The sequence below is a fragment of the Camelus dromedarius genome, chromosome 3 (assembly GCF_036321535.1).
Source record: "Camelus dromedarius isolate mCamDro1 chromosome 3, mCamDro1.pat, whole genome shotgun sequence".
In the NCBI taxonomy this organism is placed as follows: domain Eukaryota; kingdom Metazoa; phylum Chordata; class Mammalia; order Artiodactyla; family Camelidae; genus Camelus; species Camelus dromedarius.
In genome coordinates this window covers 7380062-7399708 of record NC_087438.1, presented here as the reverse complement: position 1 = coordinate 7399708, position 19647 = coordinate 7380062, and the positions used below count along the sequence as shown (strand labels likewise).

General features: G+C 46.2%; 1 long non-coding RNA gene across 2 annotated transcripts in view; it reads left to right on the top strand.

Annotated features, from left to right (window-relative positions):
- Positions 1–8908: 8908 nt before the first annotated feature.
- The window catches only part of LOC116150099 (uncharacterized), a 30709-nt gene continuing 19970 nt past the window's right edge, over positions 8909–19647 (top strand). For both annotated transcript variants that reach the window (XR_004133774.2, XR_004133773.2), the window contains exon 1: positions 8909–9112. This is a non-coding gene — a long non-coding RNA (uncharacterized LOC116150099). The remainder of the gene's footprint in view (positions 9113–19647) is intronic.

The window sequence follows — 19647 nt, the reverse complement described above, 5'->3', positions numbered from 1 at the left end:
AGAAGAAGAGACTGGAGCAGGAGAGGGGAGCTTGGCCAGAGGACCAGCCACCTAAGACCCAAGGACAATTTGGGAAGATTAAATGTTGAAGCAGTGAAAGATGGCGAAGAGATTTAGCAGGAAGGTCCTCTCCAAGCCTCCAATGCCATAAGGTGCCACAGAACCGAGGTGGACCCATCTTGGGCCATGTCCAGGGAGCCCATGGCCACTGCCCAGCCTCCCAGCAGCTGTGGCACAATGTCACCTTCTTTAAGCAGGTTCCCCTTTAACATAACCACCAGTAGCCCTGCCACACCTGACTCAGCAGTGCAGTGGGGGGGCACGGTCACCTCCAATCTGCCTGCCTTCCCTCCTTGAGGCGCATGACAGAAGCACAGAAATGCATGGAAAAGCTTCCAGAACCTGACAGACTTCTGCAACCACAGGCTGATGCGGAGTTGTCAGCTCGCTCCCTCTGTGGAACGTGGAAGCCCCACTGAGTACCTCCTCTTGGCTTTGAATGGGGCAAGTTGAAACTTCCTCCGCCCCCTGCCGATCCCTTCCTGGGACAGGCCTAATCTTTCCTGCCAGAGGGGCTGCTTCCCAACCCTGAAGATGGAGAAGCCACCCAAAGTACAACCACGGGTATCCCCTGTGCTCAAGTGAGTATTTACATCCTTGAAAACTTCCAAACCCAAAATCCACTTCTCCAACTTGAACCCTCAATACATGTGGACCAAATCACCTACCAAAGAAGGTAAATAGAAAAACGTATAAATAAGAAAATTTCTAAACCAACAAACTGCCCATTTCCCCCTAAATAAGCAATTTAGGAATAAAAATAAATGTATATGAAATCTGGCTGAATAATGATGGAGCTAGATCAGCAAGCACTGTCTTTTCAAACGGTGAGAGTGGCAGGGGTGGGATGGGGGTCAGTTACTCCCAGCAGCAAGTCACATGGGAGCCACTGAGGATGGTGGGCCTTTGGGTGGGGAGAGGTGGGTTGGATTCAGGAGAAAGCGTTGGTATCGGGTGCTCAGGCTCGAGGTGAAGGCTCCAACCATTTGGGATGCAGGACAGAGAACCTGGGGCGACATCTCCTGGGAGGCGGGAGCAGGTACTGAGTGGAAGACAGAGGGGGCTCAAGGCAGCCTTGACTTGCTGGAGCTGTTGGGGTTGGCTCAGGGCTAGCCCAGGGCCCAGGCCAGGGGAAGGCATTGCCCTCGTGCTTTCTCTTCCCTCCTTCTTTCACTGTTAAAAAGTCATTTAAAAAGAAATAAAATAAAACCATGACTCTCACATACATATAAATATGAATGCTTGTTAAAGGTTTTACTCAGCAAATGAAGGAATCAGGCACATGATTCAAACTGTTTCAAAGAGATTCTCAAGAGCAGACCCACCTATAGAGCAAGGATACTGACATGAATATGCAAATGAAGGCAACCCTGGCTGTTCCAAGTGTGGAGAGAAGGTAATTGAGCCTCTTCTGAACAGGACAGAATTTGCATGTCTGTAAACAAGAATCGTTTGCATCGCTATTAGTTACTCTACCAGGTTGAACACTGCCCACCAAAAATTCACGTCCTCCCAGAACCTGTGAATGGGACCTTATTTGGAAATAAGATCTTTGCAGATGGAATCAAGTTAAGATGAGGTCATCCTGGATTATAGTGGGCCCCAAATCCCATTGGACTGGTGTCCTCATAAGAAGACAGAAGTTTGGACACACATGCACAGCCAGAAGTCCTGAGAAGACAGGAGCCGAGACTGGTGATGCGTCTGTGAACCAAAGAGCACCAAGCGTTGTTGGCAGCTGGAATGAGATACTAGAAGAGGTGGGGAAGGGGCTTCTCCTAGAGCCTCCAGAGAGAGCGTGAGCCTGCTGAGCCCTGGATTTCAGACTTCCAACCTCCAGCACTGGGAAACAATCCACTTCTGTTCTAAGCCACTTTGTTTGTGGCACTTTGTTTAGGCAGCCCTAAAAAAATAGCATGCTACCTGCAACCTACTGAGATGGAAAACAGCTCAAGCACAATGAAAGACTAGAATCGGATGACCTGGAAGGCTGTGCTGTTTGCAGACATTACTATAATTCAATTTACATGTACATAGGACATTGGTGAGGCACCATTTATGACATTTTGTTTGATGGAGACATGATTCTACATGCCCCAAAATACGACTGACAAATAGCATTTCAATGCAAATCTTGGTTCATAAGCTGAGGGCTGCCTATTTTATTCTAGCTCTTTTTTTAGTTGAAGTATAGTTGATTCACAATGTTGTGTTAGTTCTGGTGTACAGCACAGTGATTCAGTTACACATATATGTATTCTTTTTCATATGCTTTTTATTATAGGTTATGACAAAATATTGAATGCAGTTCCCTGTGCTATACAGTAGGACTTTGTTGTTTATCTATTTTATATACAGGAGTTTGCATCTACAAATCCCAAACTCCTAATTTATCTCTCCCCCCCAACCTTTCCCCTTTGGTAACCATAAGTTTCTTGTCTGTGTCTATGAGTCTACTTCTAGTTTGTAAATAAGTTACCTGTGTCGTTTTTTTTTTTAGATTTCACATATAAGCAACATCATGTAGTATTTGTCTTTCTCTTTCTGACTTTATTTATTTAGTATGATAATCTCTGGGTCCCTCCATGTTGCTGCAAGTGACATTATTTTATTATTCTTATGGCTGAATAGCATTTCATTGTGTAAATGTACTGCACCTTCTTTATCCAGTCATCTGTCAATGGACATTTAGGTTACTTCCATGTCTTGGCTATCATAAACAGTGCTGTTGTGAACATTGGGGTGCAGGTATCTTTTTGAATTAAAGTTTTCTCCAAATATATGCCCAGGAGTTGGATTGTTGGATCATAGGGTAAGTCTGTTTTTAGTTTTTTGAGGAATCTCCATACTGTTTTCCATAACGGCTGCACCAAATTACATTCCCACCACCCCCTCCCCAGCACTTATTGCTTGTGGACTTTTGAATGATGGCCATCCTGACTGGTGTGAGGGGATACCTGTTGTAGTTTTGATTTGCATTTCTCTGATAGTAGCAATGTTGAGCATCTTTTCACATGCCTATTACCCATTTGTAAGTCTCCATTGGAGAAATGTCTGTTTAGGTCTTCTGTCCATTTCTTGGTTGGGTTGTTTGTTTTTTTGTTATTGAGTGGTATGAGCTGTTTGTATATTCTGGAAATTAAGCTGAGGGCTGCCTATTTTAATATTTTTGTTTTTCATCCATTTAAGAAAATCAGAGTAGTTGAGAATCACAAAATAATTCTTGCTTCTCTCAGATTCATTGCTGGCTCATTCCATGTTAAGTATTCTTTCTTTGTAAGTATTTGGTGGGCATGGAGGGAGGAACGTCAGAACATGGATGGCAGGGGTGTGAAATTTGGTGAGACATATTATCTTAGTCTAATGTTATATTTGGAAAATTAAAATCATGTTTATTTTATAGTACAAACTACAGAGAATAAATAAGTCTCCTGAGGGGTGCGGATAGGCAGGCAGTGAAGCAAGAAAGGCTTTAGAGGAAACTCATGTGTGAACACAACGTGTTATATTGTAAAATCCAATTTGTTCTGCTGCTTTCTACTGCACAGTATATGCGCTTGCTCTTTAAATACAAGTGTGCATATATTTGAAAAATACCATTGGATTTTATAGATACTGTAATAAATTATAAAAATAGATTCTGGGACAGTCCTCTGTTTGTGTAAGTTAGTGGTTGTCCTTGACCTTGTGGGGACAACTTTAGACTATTGTCCAGAAAAATTATTTAAATCTTGCCATGGTGCCATGAAAGGACCCAGTGCTCAGAAACACTGGGTGTCTCAGCATTCCCACGTTTAGACATGCCTGGGTGTCTGGACCACACCCCTCACCCCTCCACAGCTGTGGGACCAGGTGTTTACGTCAAAACCTTTCATTTTTGCTTACTCTTCTTTTTTCTTCGGGTAGTTGAAGATGGCATCAAAACCTTTCGGCAATGTTTCTTGTCATATAGGGATTCAAGCAAAAGGATTGAGTATTTTTTCCCCAGAATGTTGGAGTTCCAGAAATGCTTGATTTAAATGCTATTTTAGTCAAAATATTTTAAGAGGACATTTATGTTTATACATTTGTTTTTCCTGCAAAGGAGAATTTTCGGCTGCGTAAGATCGGACAGAAGTAGAATGTAATATCAGGCATCTACAAAGTGCTGAAGGTTTTGTATGATTCAGCTTTTTCCATCACTAAGATTAAAACAACAATAACAGCAGAAGCCAACCTTTCATGGTGAAGAAGCACTTGTGAAAATTTGCATGCTGACAGCTGCCCAAGTTTCCTTTGGAGAAGAATCTAAGAAAAAAATTCAGATGACTGTTTCAGCTAGTCCAAATTTTCAATCAGATAATCATTAGCTGAATTAGCTTAGGACATCAAACTTCAAGTTTTGCAAAAGATCGATTTAATGCCCCTTTTCCCTATTACTTGTGATGAATAAACCAATCGAAGAAATTGGGCTTAATAATTTGGTTAGGCACAATGACTCAAGATACTGTTGGAAAAGAAATGTGGTTTTCTCAGGTCTTAGAGACTATCATGAAAGCTGATGATGGTTTTGAGGCCATGTGAAAATTCTTCAAAGTAAATTAGTCAAATAGAAAAAAAAGCACTAATGGGGTTCTGCCTTGATGGTGCTCCCAAAGTGCTGGGCTTTGCAGGTAGTGAGTGAAAAACCAAAGGAAAACGCTCATTTCTGGAAAGTGCTGTATTCTGCATCATCAGAGTTATGTTTCAAAACACTGCCCCAGAATTGCTAAGAAAGCCTCAACTAATGGTAATCAGTTTACATGAAAGGCTTTACATCAACCCTCAGATGATTCTCTTTGCTCGGTATGAAGATCTGACTGCCAATCAGAAAGTTCTCCACAGAGGTTTGGCGCGTGGCAAAAGGAAATAAACATTTTTTACCTGCTGGAAGGGACAGGTGTCCTATTTTTGGAATCCTAGGGTGAAAACATACAGCTGTAAAGTTCTGAAAATGGTCTTTCAGCAAATCTTGTCATATACAACAGCTACACTTGAAAGTTGGAACATAAACTTCCTCTTATTAAAACACTTAGAGCCCAAACTGAGTCATGAGTGCTGAGAATCATTGCTAAAACTGTCTTTTTACACATTTTTTTTTCAATCTAAAACTTTCAAAGACAAGGTTTTTGAGAAGTATTTCATAGAAAAAATAAATGTGTATTTTCTGTGTGTATAGCTTGAATTCTAGAACTATTTTCTAGATGTCATGGCTGAAAAATCTCATTTCAGAGCTTATCAAGAAATTCCCTTTCTCCTAAAATTTCATCTGAGCTGGAAAAACATCCCCAGGAAGAAATTTTGAAGTTCCACCTTTTGCCAAAGGTAACTTCCAGAAAATGACAACAGAGGTCCTTGTACGGGGCTGGCTGAGAGCAGCTGTTGACCTTCGCCCTTCCCTAGGGTAAGCAGATTTCATTTGGGTGCACACCCTCTGCCCTAGGGAAGCCCAGTGTTGGGGGTGGGGATACCATTTTGAGTTGCCTGAGTTGGGCTATGGTTGACTTCTGCCCATGAGCTCAGCACAGCATCCTGGTCACATCATAAGTCCATCAATGATTATCTAATAGAATCTCTCCTATCAAGTGGCCTTCCGATTTCATGAGGATTTGCAGACAAACCCACCTGCTGGACGTGAAGGACGAAGTAGATGGCTGTGACTTCTACAGGCCCACAAGGGAAACAGGTCTCAGGATAAAACCATCTCTACAAGAGGAGGATAGCTGGGCTTGCACATCACACAACTGAGTCATCACGTCAGCCTTCTGGGAACTCTGCCCACCTCCGAACTTCACCATGGGAGCCACAGAATCCTCTTTGTCACTTAAGTTGAATTTTGAACTACTTGCCACATAAGAAATATTTGCCAAATCTGAATTTCTTGCGGAGAGGAAGTCATGGTAAGTCAAGAAACCCTAAGACGCTGAACTGCCCAGAGAGAGAAGAGTAATGTTGACTTTAACCCAGTTTGGAAACTGGCATCTCTTGCTAGACGTTTGCAAAATGGTTAAACTGCCTCCAATTACATCTTGGGAAATAGGCCATGTGTCCACCAAGATAGTTTTGGGGAACCTGACAGGCAATGTTCTGGAATGTGTTGGCCAATTTTTGGAGCCTCTTGTAAGGTTTTAAAAGAAAAAACGAAAACAAAAAAACACAATTTGGGTCGAAGGTGGCCCAAAAGGAATGAGAGCCAATCATCCCTGTTAATCATGAATCTTCATTAATATGATGACTTTGAAGATTTGGAAGGAAAATTCCTCTCCTTAAAACAAGGAGAAAGGTGGGGGCGAGTTAGCTCAGCCGGAGAGCGCGTGCTTAGCATGCATGGGGTCCTGGGTTCCATCTCCAGAACCTTCAATAAAAAAACAAATAAAGGAGAAAGCATTTTTATTGTGATGTTGTTTTTCACTCACATGTGTCTGATTTTTTTCCTTACTATGGGCTTTGGAAAAAAACAGCCTAACAGAACTGACGTGGGAAGGGCCATGATGAACTCGCTTCCCTCCCCTGCAGGGGGGACAAATACAAACTCTTATTTTATATCAGCTAACAATTTTTAAAAAGTATCTTTAGAGAGAAAAATGTCATTTTCTTCTACTATTACCATGTATTGGGTTTTATTTATCATGTTATTTGTTTTGAAATTTCCAATGACATTAAAGGAAAGCATATACTTTTTCCCCCTCAAAACGGGAGTCAATTTTGAAATTTGAGAATATTTTGCTGGAAAATCTGGAAGCAGAGAAAGGAAAGCTGCTCAGATAGACTGTCATAGGGAGCCTAACCAAAAATAATCGATCACAGAATAACCATGTTTGACAGAGGAAGTAAGGGAGAATTTGATGTACCAGGAAAAAAAAATCACTTATCTTTAACTTTTATAGAACTTATCTCTTTTGAAAGGAGAGAGTAATTGAACTGATTTCCACTTATATCCGCCTTCCTGCCAAAGTTTTCAAAGCTTGTTTTTTCTCTCATGATGATGATACCTACAGCTTGCCTTTCAGTAGCTCCAGGGAGCTCAGTGTTCTGCAGATAGTATCTCATTAGTCCTGATTCTGTCCCCGGATCCTTCACGCACTTATGCTGCCTTTGTGAAATGACTGTAACTCAAAATGGAAAATGGCACCAAATCTCCTGCAGCTCTTTTCTTAAACGCTGTATGTAAATGTATGTATTAGTCTAGGTTCTTGGTTGCAAACAACAGAACTCCCACTGCAGCTGGTTTAAGCAGAAAAGGGCTTTGTTAAAAAAGATACTGAAGAGCTTGTCAAAATACCTGGAGAGCAGAGATCCTGGTTCACAGACTGGCCATCCCAAACCTCATTCCCGCAGGGTTTTCCAGGTTTTGGGTTTTAATACTTTATATTTTAGAACAGTTTTAGATGTATAGCAATGTTGAGCAGAACGTTCCTATAAGCCTTGTACCCAGTTTCCCCTATTAGTATGGAAATTAGCATGGTACATTTGTTACAAATAATGAACCAATATTGATACATTATTATTAACTGACAACCACGGATTATTCAAATTTTTTAAATTATTTTACCCATATTCATTTTCTGTTGAAGGAGCCCACCCAAGGACCCCCCCCCCCCCACTGCCCTGAGCTGTCGTGTCTCTTTAGGCTCCTCTTGGCTGTGACAGTTTCTCAGACTCTCCTTGCTTCCAATGACCTTGACAGTTTTGAGGAATTCATCAGGTATACTGTTGGACGCTCTCCTATCAGAATTTACCTGATGTTTTTCTGATGAGTAGACAAGGATGATAGGTTTGGGGGAGGAAGGCTATAGAGGTAAATTCCATTTTCATCACATCTTATCAAAGGTCCTCACTATCAACATGACTTATCACTGTTGATGTTGACCTTGGTTGTTTGGCCAAGGAAGCATCTGTCGGGCTTTTCCACTGTAATGTTACTCTTCCCTTGTCCGCCTTCCCACTGTGCACTGCGGGGTTCTTACTTAGTCTCTTTGCTGAGATCAGAGAACTATAAGCAGTAATGTGCCACCATCACTAACGCAGCCTTCAGGGACTCCAGGATGCCTGCATTCCCTACTGTCTCCTTCCTGTGTTTCTCCTGATGGAAGATGGGTACCACATCTATCATCCTGGCATCCTCCACAGGTCCCACCTAGTGCCCTGCACACAGTAGGCACTTGAGAAATCTGTAAAGACTTGGAATAGAGTTGGGTTTCACCTGAGAGTTAATAGAACTACTCGTGGGATGCCGGTAGGTGTATAAGGTTGAGAGCTGCAGGAGCCAAGATCAGCTTGGCGGTGAGTACCCACCCCCAGGAGCCACCAGGCACCAGGGCTCTGATCTTGATTGACTCCGTTCCATTCTGCATTTTAAAAACCTTGGCAGAGGCTGATTTTTCTTTTTACTGCCCCCCCCCAAGGGGCAGAGGCTCTCTCAGGCCCCTCAGATTCAGGGGTAGAGTGTATAGTCATAGAGGTAATAGGATCTTCCAAAAGTCAAGGCAGTACTGCAACTGACATAGGGTTGTCTGTCACAGGTCAGGCCATATCTGTCCTGTCTCCTGTAGCCGTCCCCAGGGCTGGTTTTCTTACCCTGCACCCCACATCCTTCTCCGGTCATACCATCTCCCCACTCACTCTGATGGGCCAGGGATCCGTGGCCCCTGCTCCCCTAGGGGACGATGCCTTTAGCTCCTGCCTGATGAATTCCAGGAACCAGGAAGCTGATTGGTCCAGTGATCTCCTCACTGGTCAAGGCACTCTGTGCCAGTTCCTTTGCAGGCCACACAGGGATCTCTCCTGGGTTGGCTGCCCACTCACCCTTGGCCAACTCAGCTGAGGCCCAGAAGGCGACCATCAGGGTGTGGGAGTGAGGCAAGTTCCCCAAGACACAGCAGGGGCACGCCCAGCAGCAGGGCTTGGAAACAGGCTGGCCTAATTTGCAGCTGAAATAGGGCCAGGAAAGTCTCAGAGTCAACTGGAGAAGTAGAAATGGTGGGGACCAACCAGCACAGTGGTCCAGGATGACCTGCAAATGCCTCAGCTCCAGGTACGTGCCTACTCAATTTTCCACAGTGCAAAAGTGAGACTCCTCATTCAACCTGTTTCACCAGACTCGGCTTTTATAAACTCTCCCTAAGCTAACTGTCAAGTGTGTGCTTCTCCAGACTGAATTGTATCAGTCTGTTTTTATTATTTTTTCTTTTTAAATTTTACTTATTTTATATATATATGTATTTTATTGAAATATAGTCAGTTTACAATGTTGTGTCCTGATGTATGTTTCTGTACATATGTTTCTGATGTACATGTTTCTGATGTACAGCATAAGCTTCAGTCATACATGAACATACATATATTCGTTTTCATATTCTTTTTCACCATAAGTTACTACAAGATACTGAATAGAGTTACCTGTGATATACAGTATGAATTTGTTGTTTATCTACTTATCAGTCTATTTTTAAAGGAACTGGTTCGCATGTTTGTGTGTAGAAGGGGGAGGAGGACACAAAGCAATCCTAACGCTAATGTTTATCCTGACTCCCTGGAAGCAGCACAACATGAAAAGTAATAAGCAATAACATTAACAATGAGCGAGGGAAGCGTGGACGCGGCTCTCCGCGGCTCCGCGCCTGCGCTCTGCCTGAAGCCGCGGGGGCGGAGCGGGGGCGGAGCGGGGGCGGGCCCCTTTGTTCCCGTCCGACTCACATAGCGTGTTCGTCTGTCAAGTACTTTATTCCCATCTTAGAATCAGCGCTTCATCGGGGGCAGGGGTCGGAGACCCTGCGCTCCCGGCCTGCGCCCTCCCAATGGGGAGAGGAGACGCGATCCCAGGCCCACCCCTTTCCTACGGGACTGGCCCTGCAACCCTCTCACCTCCTGCAATCTTCATTTAGTTATTAGGCAGGAAGAATAAAAAGGGGTCGGTGCAGGAGGTACACGTGGTCCACATCTCAGCTCCTCAGCTGGGCCTCAGAGCTCCTCCAACTTGGCCTGTTCCCAGCCCCTCTTACCGTTCCCTCCCTTTCTCCCCTCCCCTTCCCTCCCTTTCTCCCTCCCCCTCCCTCCCCCGCTCTCCTCCCTTTTCATCCTTCTCCCCTCCCTCTCCCCTCTCGACCCTTCTCCTTACCTCCTCTCTCCCCATCCTTCTCCACCACTCCCCTTTCCCCCACTACCCCCCTTTCACCCTCCTAACCTCGCCTCTCCCCCACTCCTTCCCTCGGCTTTCTCCATCCTTCCCCCCTACTCCTCCCCCCCCCCCCCACTCCCGTTTCCTTCTCGGGAGGTTGCTGCAGTCAAACTTCCTGAGTCACAAGGATCTGAACACATCGTGTCTTTCTTCCTCCTGCCTCTGTGTTTGCCACTCCCCCCACCTTGAATTTGCTCCTTCTAGGCTTTGCTGTCCCAAATCCCAGCATCCTCGGAGCCCAGCCCACATGCCCCAGGCCGGACCGGCAGGTAGGGGGCAGGGCAGAGGAGGCTGATCTTAGTTAGGCATGTATTTTATGGCAAATGACAATAGGACCTCTAGGAAGGATGGAGGGGTAGTGCTGTGGGAGGGGTTCGGGGGACAATCCGCATGATGTGAGTGTCCCCATCTAGAGCAGCAGCACTGAGTCAGAGACTGGGTCGCGCGGGACCCCGCTCTGTGCCCTGCTGGCTTCAGGACCCCTGGGAATGTAGCCTGGGCTGGTCCCTCCTTGAGGGGATGGAGTTGGATTCCCCCTTGCAGTCAACTCCCCCAGGCCTTGGGGGTGGGCCAGAAAGGAGGGTCCCCAGGAGAAGACTATCACCGGACTAGAAAGAGAACTTCCCGCTGGGACCTTTGTACACGACCACTAGGCGTACAGGCGTCCCTCCGGAGGTGTTTGCTTCCCTCTGTAACTCGTGGCCCCAGGGAGATGTCACCTTGCTCCTCTGATGGGGGCTGTGAGTGAGCAGGGCCGGCACCGAGCCAGCTCTGCATTATATAAGCGCTTGCTTAAAAAAGTCCAGGAGAGAAGCACCAGCAGGAATGATGTGCCGCGCTTTCCGGTTACAGTTTGGTGGAACATGTGAAATCTTTAATTAGCAGTAATGAGAGCCTCATTCCCTCCCGAAGCCGCCATCGGCTGTGGGGCTGAGGGGCCCTTCTCCCGGGAGGGGGCCGCTCAGTGCAGTCGTGGTGACCGTCCAATCTGGGATGAAAAGACCTTAGATATGGCAGGAATTTTGCTTAGAACCACCTGATCTAAATTTGGAAGTGGACTTTGATGTTTTGGGGTTTGTTTGTTTATTTTAATCATACCAGCCCCAGGGAGGCCCTGTAAAGCACATTTGGGGAGGCTGAAGTGAATTCAAAACGACTCAAGACCATCTCCAGGTCTTGACTGGCTGTCAAATACAGCAATTTTCCCAGTTGAAAATGAGGTAAATAGAAAGTATATTTTCAAATATTATGGCTGAGTTTGCTTCTCTTAAAGCCTGGAAAGCAAAATTAAAATAAAGTCTGGTTTGGGTATAAATAATATCTTTAAGCTTAAAAAAATACTAGAGGAGGGATAGGAACCCTGAGAAAGCCGCTCGCCAGCGACGCAATGCCTGCGACAATGTCTGTGAGAGAAGCCAGGCTGGGGGTGGGGAACACTTCAAGATGGGGGTTGCAGGTTGGGGAGGCCCACCTTCCAAAGAGGCGTAATTATGCAGGGAGGGGTGGGTCTGCTCTGTGTCTTGATTATGATGGTAATTCCATAATTGTACATTTTTGTCAAAAATTATAGACCAGTATATGGTATAAACTACATAATCCTATAAATTACATTATACTGTGTGAAATACTATATATAAATATGTATTATATATTTATAAATTTTATCTCTTAATACTATATATAAATATATATTTATAAATGATACTAGATAATTATTATCCTGTATATAAAACCAAATTATAGTATTATAAAATGCTATTAATTCTATTATGTAAAGTATAAATGGTATTACACTTCAAGGGACTGAGTTAGAAAAAGAAGACATCAGAGGCGGAGGGAGGGTTGTTTGTGGGGGCGCCGCCGTCCCTCCACCCCACCCACAGGACACTGGGTTAGCACTGGATTTGCCTCAGGACACTCTGACCCCTCTAGTTGCTGAGGAAGGGTAGGATGTTGGAATAGAAGCCTACCCTCAAATGTCCCCCTGGCTGAGCTGTCCTGGTTCTGTCCCCTCCTGTCCCCCACTGGCTCGGCACCCTTCCAGGCCTGTGTCAGAGAGGACAGGGTTGCCTCAAGGCTCGTCTGGCCAGGGCAGGGCTGTCCTGAGGCTGTCCTTCCACCACATGGAGGTCTTTGGGCCAAGAGGCTCCCCCAGCCCAGGAGTCCCTGCTCCTAATTTCATTGGTGACGACTGATCATCGCAGAGTCTGTGGGCAATTCTGCACCTCTGCTGCCCTCACTGCATCCCTGTTTCCTCTGCCCCAGCGGCTTTCATAGCATCACGATTTCATTTGGTAGCTACACAGCAGGTTTTACGCCCCCAAGTGAACGTCCTGGAATTTACCACCAAGAAAGAGGAGGCCTCCTCACAGGGAGAGAGGTTTCTAGGGAGGAACAGCTTGGCTGATGCATTAAAAGGCTTCTATGATGGGGCAGAAAAACAAGTTTGGGGTGAATCTCCAAAACAAAAAGCCAAAAAAAAAAAAAAAAGACTCTACGTCTTTTCTGCCCCCAGAGTGGAGCTGAAATCGGTTCCCTCAGGCTCCTGAATTCTGCATACCTTATTCACTCTGGAGCTGAGAAAACCAGAAATTTCCTCTTCAAGGCATGCATGCCTGTGTGTGTGTCTGTGTGTGTGTTCACACGGCTGCTCTACAAAATTACTTCGCTGCCCAGTTGCTCGTTCATGCATAGAGATAAGAAAGTAAGTGGAGTTCCTTTTCCTAGCCAGCTTCAGCATTAATTTTTGCACCACAGAGCTGCCTCCTCTTTGGAGTCCAGTTGCATGCGGAGTGAGGGAAGGCGGGTGTCTCCCAGGCCTGCTCACCCCAGCAGTCGCCCACCCCTCCGGGGCACCCTCTGTCACTGTCCACCTAAGGATCCCTGGGCCCCCACTGCAGGACGGTCAGGGGTCCTCTCCTCCCGTTTCCCTCTCTGACCCTAGACTCCTAGAAGGATGGGGCGCATCTCTTTAAAGGCGATGACCCGTTTGGAGGGGCCTGGGTGTGGCAGCTGTGTCCTCTGTGCCCTGATGTTGGGTGAAGGGGTTGGAGAAGCTGGAAAAGAGGGGGCACAAGAGAAGAAGCGTGTGCGGAAAGAGGACAGATGCCACTGACTTCATCATTTTTGTGTAGGAAGAGTTTCTAAAATGGCTTACTTTTAAAAAACTAAACAGATCTCAAAGCCTCTGCTTTTAATAGAACATCAGTCCCTGGTTCCAAATTAGCAGCCCTTAATCTTCCACCATCTAGTTCTGAAGTGACTATTAAGCTGCTGGGTTAGGACGATCATCCCCGATGAGCGAGCTGCGGGAGGAAGGGAAGCGGTGGGGTGTGGGCGAGAGCTTAGGGAGGCGGCCCGGCCTCGGAGGGGCAGGTGGGAGCCCAGAGGCACAGCCAGAGAGGGTGGCCGCGGGCCCCGGGTGCCGCCTGCTGCCAGCCTGGGCTCCAGCCCCTCCACACCCCGGCCCCCACCGGCCCCCCACCGGCCCAGGGAAAGGCCTGCTGAGTCAGCATCTTGCTTCTCACCTTGAGGCATCTTTTCTTCCTCTCTCTTTCTCTTTTGTGCATTGTTGGGGGCCAACTCGGATCGTGCAGGCAGGGCATCACATAGGTCAGGAAGGATTCATTTTCCATGCAAATCGGAAGGTTTGTGAAGAAAGGAACGATGTTCTCAGAAAGCTGCGCTCCGCGCCTGCCCGGGGCTCAGGTGCACTCAAGAGGCTGCTTTGTCTCCTTCAGGGCAGCCGTGACCTGGGGCCACTCTCCCCAGAGCCTTCCTGGGGGCCGGGCAGGGACCAGTGCCCAGGGTGGGGAGCTCTGCCGGCCTCAGCACAGCGGCCTCGGACCGTGTATTCCTTTCTCAAGTGCTGTAACCAAGTGCCAAAAAATTGGGTGGTTTTAAAGAAAAGAAATGAATGAATTCTCATAGTTCTGGGGGCCAGGAGTCCCAGATCAAGGTGTCCACAGGGTTGATTCCCTCTGGAGGCTCTGAGGGAGTACCTGCTCCCAGCCTCCCTCCCCGCCTCCGGTGGCTGCTGGCCGTCCCTGAGCCTCCCTGGCCTACAGCCGTGCTACCCCAACCTCTGCCTCCGTTGTCCCCTGGCCTCCTCTGTGTGGCTCTGTCTTCACAAGGGCGCATCCTGCTGGGTTAGGGGCCCACCCTACTCCAGCGTGATCTCATCTTAGTTACACCTGCAAAGACTGTATTTCCAAATAAGGTCACATTCTGAGCTTCCAGGTAGATGTGAATTGGGCAGGGGTGGGCGGCACACTGTTCAACCCCATACACCCAACAGCAACACCCACAGCCCCAGGCCAAAAGGTGGCTGGCTTCCTTTTGCAGGATATGTCCAAGAGGCAGGATATGCCCAGAGAAGTTCTCCCCTTTAGATCGCAGTGGCTGGAGGTGTCCTGAAAATCCAGCCACCTAACGGCCAGGGTGAGAGGCTGGGCCCTGCAGTAGCCAAGGTGCCTCTACCCTGGGCTCCCTCCTCTGGCCAGGCCTCCCCCAACACCCTCAGGGCTCTACTCCTAGTCCCTGCTCCAAAGAGATGACATCCCCATCTTCAGAACTCCTCCCTCTTTTAAATTGAGTGAAATGATTACATCATATGTGTTCATTGTGCAAACCTTGGAGAGAGACTCAGACTGCCACATGCTGCCCACAATCCCTCGCTCGGCCCTTTGATGAACTCCACCTTAGCCACACACGTATTTAAAAATTATATTTTGGATCTCAGATGTACAGAGTTGGGTTAACCATCACCCTCGGTTCATAATACATCATCATCATTGGCACATGCATCGCTTTTTCTACTGTATGTTTGTCATGCGTCTCAAAGTATAATAGCTTGGCAATATAGCTCATGTTTATCTTTCTTGCTCGGTGGTGCTCAGAGTGTTGTATGCACGTGTTCATTTACTCTTCACAGTAACCCTAGCGTGGTGTGTTCAACCAGCATCCCCTCACCCCTACTAGCTTGTGAAGGTGATTATTAAGTTCTCAGAAATTTTGTGAGTCAATTATTAAACCATCGGGAGTTTGACAATGGTTGTGATGGAAATATTACCTCCATGGAAATCAATAAATGCCACAAATCAGAGCTCTTCGTATCGAGAGCTCCTTTGACATCACACCATGGCCCACGAGGTTGGCACTCTGGCTGTTCCACGTTACAGATGAAGAAGCCAAGGTAGGAAGGAGGGTGGGCGCCCACACAAGGTCATGCAGCCAGCAAATGGTGAGTCTGAATTTGAACCCAGGAAGGTGGCCAGGCTCCCAAGTCTCAGGACACCACAGGCACTGTTTGAACCCCAGTATTTCCCACCCATCACAGGCAGCCTCCCCAGGCATTAAAAATCCCTCAGAATGTAACTTCCAATGCCTGCATAATATTCTGTTATGTGGACATACAGCAATCAATTAAAGTATCCTCAACTGTGAAACAATGAGGTCGTTTCTGACATTTTTCTTGTAAAAATGCTTTGACCATAAGTTTGTTTTTTTGTCTGTGAGGCTGTTTTTGTTTTGTAAATAAGTTCATTTGTATCATTTTTTAGATTCCATTTATAAGTGACATCATATGATATTTGTCTCTGACTTACTTCACTTAGTATGATCATCTCTAGGTCCATCCATATTGCTGCAAATGGCATTATTTCATTCTTTTTTATGGCTGAGTAGTATTCCATTGTGGATATATACCTAGATAAACAACAAGGTCCTACTGCAGAGCACAGGGAACTATATTCAATGTCTTGTAATAACCTATAATGAAAAAGAGTATGAATATGTATGTGTAACTGAATTGCTATGCTGTGCACCAGAAACTAACACAATATTGTAAATCAACTACACTTCAATTTTTCTAAAAATGCCTTGACCACCCTCTTCCCTGTCTCACAATGCATGTTCCTATAAATCTATCCCCAAGGACCGCCCCCGTCAGCAGGCCCCAGGGGTCAGGTTGCAGAGGCCTTAGAAACGCTTGGCCCCTCTGCAGACCCAAACCTTCTCCAGAGACAGCAAGACTAGCAAGACCCCTGCCCTGGCAGGGCGTAGCCAAGAGACACTTCTGCAAGTTTCTTTTTCTCTCTCCTTCAGCCTCTCCTTCTAGAGTGACAGGGACAAAAACTGTGACAGATTTACTGAGAGAACCCCCACATGACTCACACACGCACATGCTTCTGCAGTCCCCCAGCACTGAGCATGGAGACAGCCTTAATGACATATCAGGTTTGGGGGCTCTTTCTCTCCCCAAGAATAAGGACTCCTGGGGGCAGGGAAGCTGTGATCAGTTTCCTAAAGGGCTTAGCAAGCTCCCCAACTTGTATCAAGGGCCCAAAAACTGTTCTTTAAATGAAGGCAGGAATCGGGAAGAAAGGATCAAACATTCCAACTTGGAAAACTCCTTGTAACGTCCTGGAGGTTATCAGAATCTGTTTCTCTGTGGGGTGTATAGGTTTACTCGAGCTGCTGTAACAAAACATCACAGACTGAATGACTCAAACAACAGAAATGTATCATCTCCTAGTTCTGGAGGCAGAAGCCCGAGATCCAGGCGTGGGTGAAGCTGGTTCCTTCTGAGGCTGTGAGGGACAATCTTGTCCAGGTCTCGCCTGGCCTCCGAGGGCTTGCTAGCCATCTTGGTGTTCTTTGGCTTGTGGACACTTCACCCCAGAGTCTGTCTTCATGTTCACATGACATTCTCCCCGTGTGTGTCCAAATTTCCCTTTTTTGTAAGGATACCAATCTTACTGGATAAGAAACACACCTTACTTAGTATCAGGTCATCTTAACGAATCACATCTGCAACAGCTCTATCTGAATAAAGGCACGTTCTCAGGCCCAGGGGGTTAGGACTCAACATACAAATATGGGACGGGGGGAGGCGACGCAACCCATAACACGGAGCACCTCACCTTCTGCCTTCCCCCTGCTCCCTCCAGGGGAGGGCCATTTGAGACAATGACACAGAAGACACCTGTTTGGGGGAGCGGGTATAGCTCAGTGGTAGAACTCATACCTAGCCTGCACAAGGTCCTGGGTTCAATTCCCAGTACCTCCATGAAAAAATATTTTTTACAAAAAGGAAAATGCCTGTTTAGAATTGTTCACCTCTTATCTGTTCACCAACTTTCCTACACATATCCTGAATCCACCCACTGAGCCACAGTGCAGCTTCCAGGATTCTTTTGGTAGAAATGAAGCTAATTAAAAAGACTTCAGGGTAATGGATATTTCTGTACTATGCCTGAGACTCCGACCTTGAGCTCTCTCTCCACCCATCTGACATGAGAAAGACTATGGTATAACTGTCTTCGGGGTTACTTAGTCATAATTCTGCTAAATCCTCTCAAGAAGAGAGGAGGATTAAACAGATGGCCCCTTCAGTCTGTTCCTTATGAACACAGCCTTAGTTTAATCATGACAAAAATTTCACATCTATTAATGTCTCTTTCAACAGTTCATAATTCACATTCTCTGTAAATATTCCAGAGAGCAACAGAGCAATTTTCTTAAGCTAATACATCAAAAGAAAAAGTTCAGGAGCCTCTAAAGTCATACCTTTTTCCCCCATGCCACCTCCAGAAGAAATCATATGCTTCTAAGGTTGGGACTAGGCTCTTCTCTGCTTTTTTCCATCAAAAATTCATGACTCAAATCTAGTCGTGTGCGAGGTATGAGGTTGGGGCTATGGAAGAGATCTGTTCCAACAGCTCTGTGACTTTGAGCAAATGACTCAACCTCTCTGAGACTTGTGTTCAACATGTATAAAGGAGAGGGAGTAAGACCTTGTCATGGTGAGGGTGAGACTTAAATGAAGTGATGTCAGTGGTGTCTCCCGTCAGCGTGGGCACAGAGCCGGCACATGCTGAACACCAGATTCCTTTCGCCCCTCCCTTGGGCATCTTAACCAGCATCCCAGCCCCTCCCCGCCACCCTCAAGAAGATTATGGCTTCCTAAGCACATGAGTCACTTGCAAATGTAAAATGTTAATATACAACTGCCTTAATGCATTTTAAAGAAGAAAGTCGTAATTATGTTAGAACTATTGGTTCCGGAATTCTACCAAGGCAAGAACTACCAGCCTCGAAGATCTGTGGTTCCTCCCACCCCTCCTCTAAACAAACAGACTCAGCTCAGGTTGGGAAACGCTTCTGCTGCCCATGCCTTCCTGCCTGCCTGCCACACAGCAGTGCTTGTCATGTGTTCGTTATGTAAAAAAGTGACCGGTGTGTGAGGCTGGGCCAGGTCTGCCTGCAGGAAGCAGAGAGGCTGACCACTGGACCAGACGGCCTTGTGGTTCCTGTGTGCTGAGAAGCCCAGAGGTGTAAGACTGCTGGCCTTGCTGCCACTGTTGGACAATACCATCGGGGACCCAGGCTTATCCTCCTCCTGTCTGGATATTCATCCTCAGTCTTGTCTCCTCTTGGTTTCAAAAGGGCTGCTGCAGCTCTAGACATCATGTCTTCCTTCAAAGACAGCAAGAAGGGGAAGAAGAGGAGGTTCTGGCCATGCTTGTGTCTTTTATCAGGAAAGCCAAAGATTTTGCAAAAGCCAGGTGACTTCTGCTTTTTTTCAGTGGGCCTCCAGCTGCAAGGGCATATACGTAGCTGGATCAAACAGTGGTTATCAGCTAACAAGGTGGAGGGGAGGCATGGATTTTGTATGGATTTCTAATGGGTCGGCCATAGAGACTCAGAATGTTCTGAATGCATCCATTTAGGAGAGAGGCTGGTCAATACCCTAATTCGGTGCCTTTCTGAGATGCCAGGAACCAGGGCTGATCTTGTACAAGAAGCCCTGTGACTCAGGGCCTCTTATTTCTGTGACGACAGAAAGAAAAGAAAGTGGGAAATGGTCAGCACATACACGAATCTGTTACTTTCTAAAGCAAGGACATTTTTAAAGAATGGTGGACGCTACCTTGATCATTCTGGTATGTTCATATCTGTTTTGCAAACAGTACTTGTTGTGAATAAATCATTGACTAGGTTTTCAAAAACATACCTCGATTTGCCCATCTGAATAAAGGTCGTCATGGGCTCTCTGGAGAAGTCATACTTTTAAGTAACGCAGCCGCCTTTGCCAAGACATCTGCGTGGTGCTTACAAAATTCAGGTTGAGTCACATATGAAAACTAGTTTGATTGCTTTCAAAGCAGTCCTCATTTTTCACCTAAAAATGCCTTCTTTATCCAAATTTGATCACTCCCCCTGCTCCCCAGACTCAGCTTTGAGTGACTTGGCTTTTTCTAGAATTCAAAGCAACCCTCAGGTTGTGTGGTTGTGTGTGTGTGTGTGTGTTGTTATTGTTGCTAATACAAATACTGGGGATTGAACCCAGGACCTTTGCATGCTAAGCACACACTCTACCACTGAGCTAT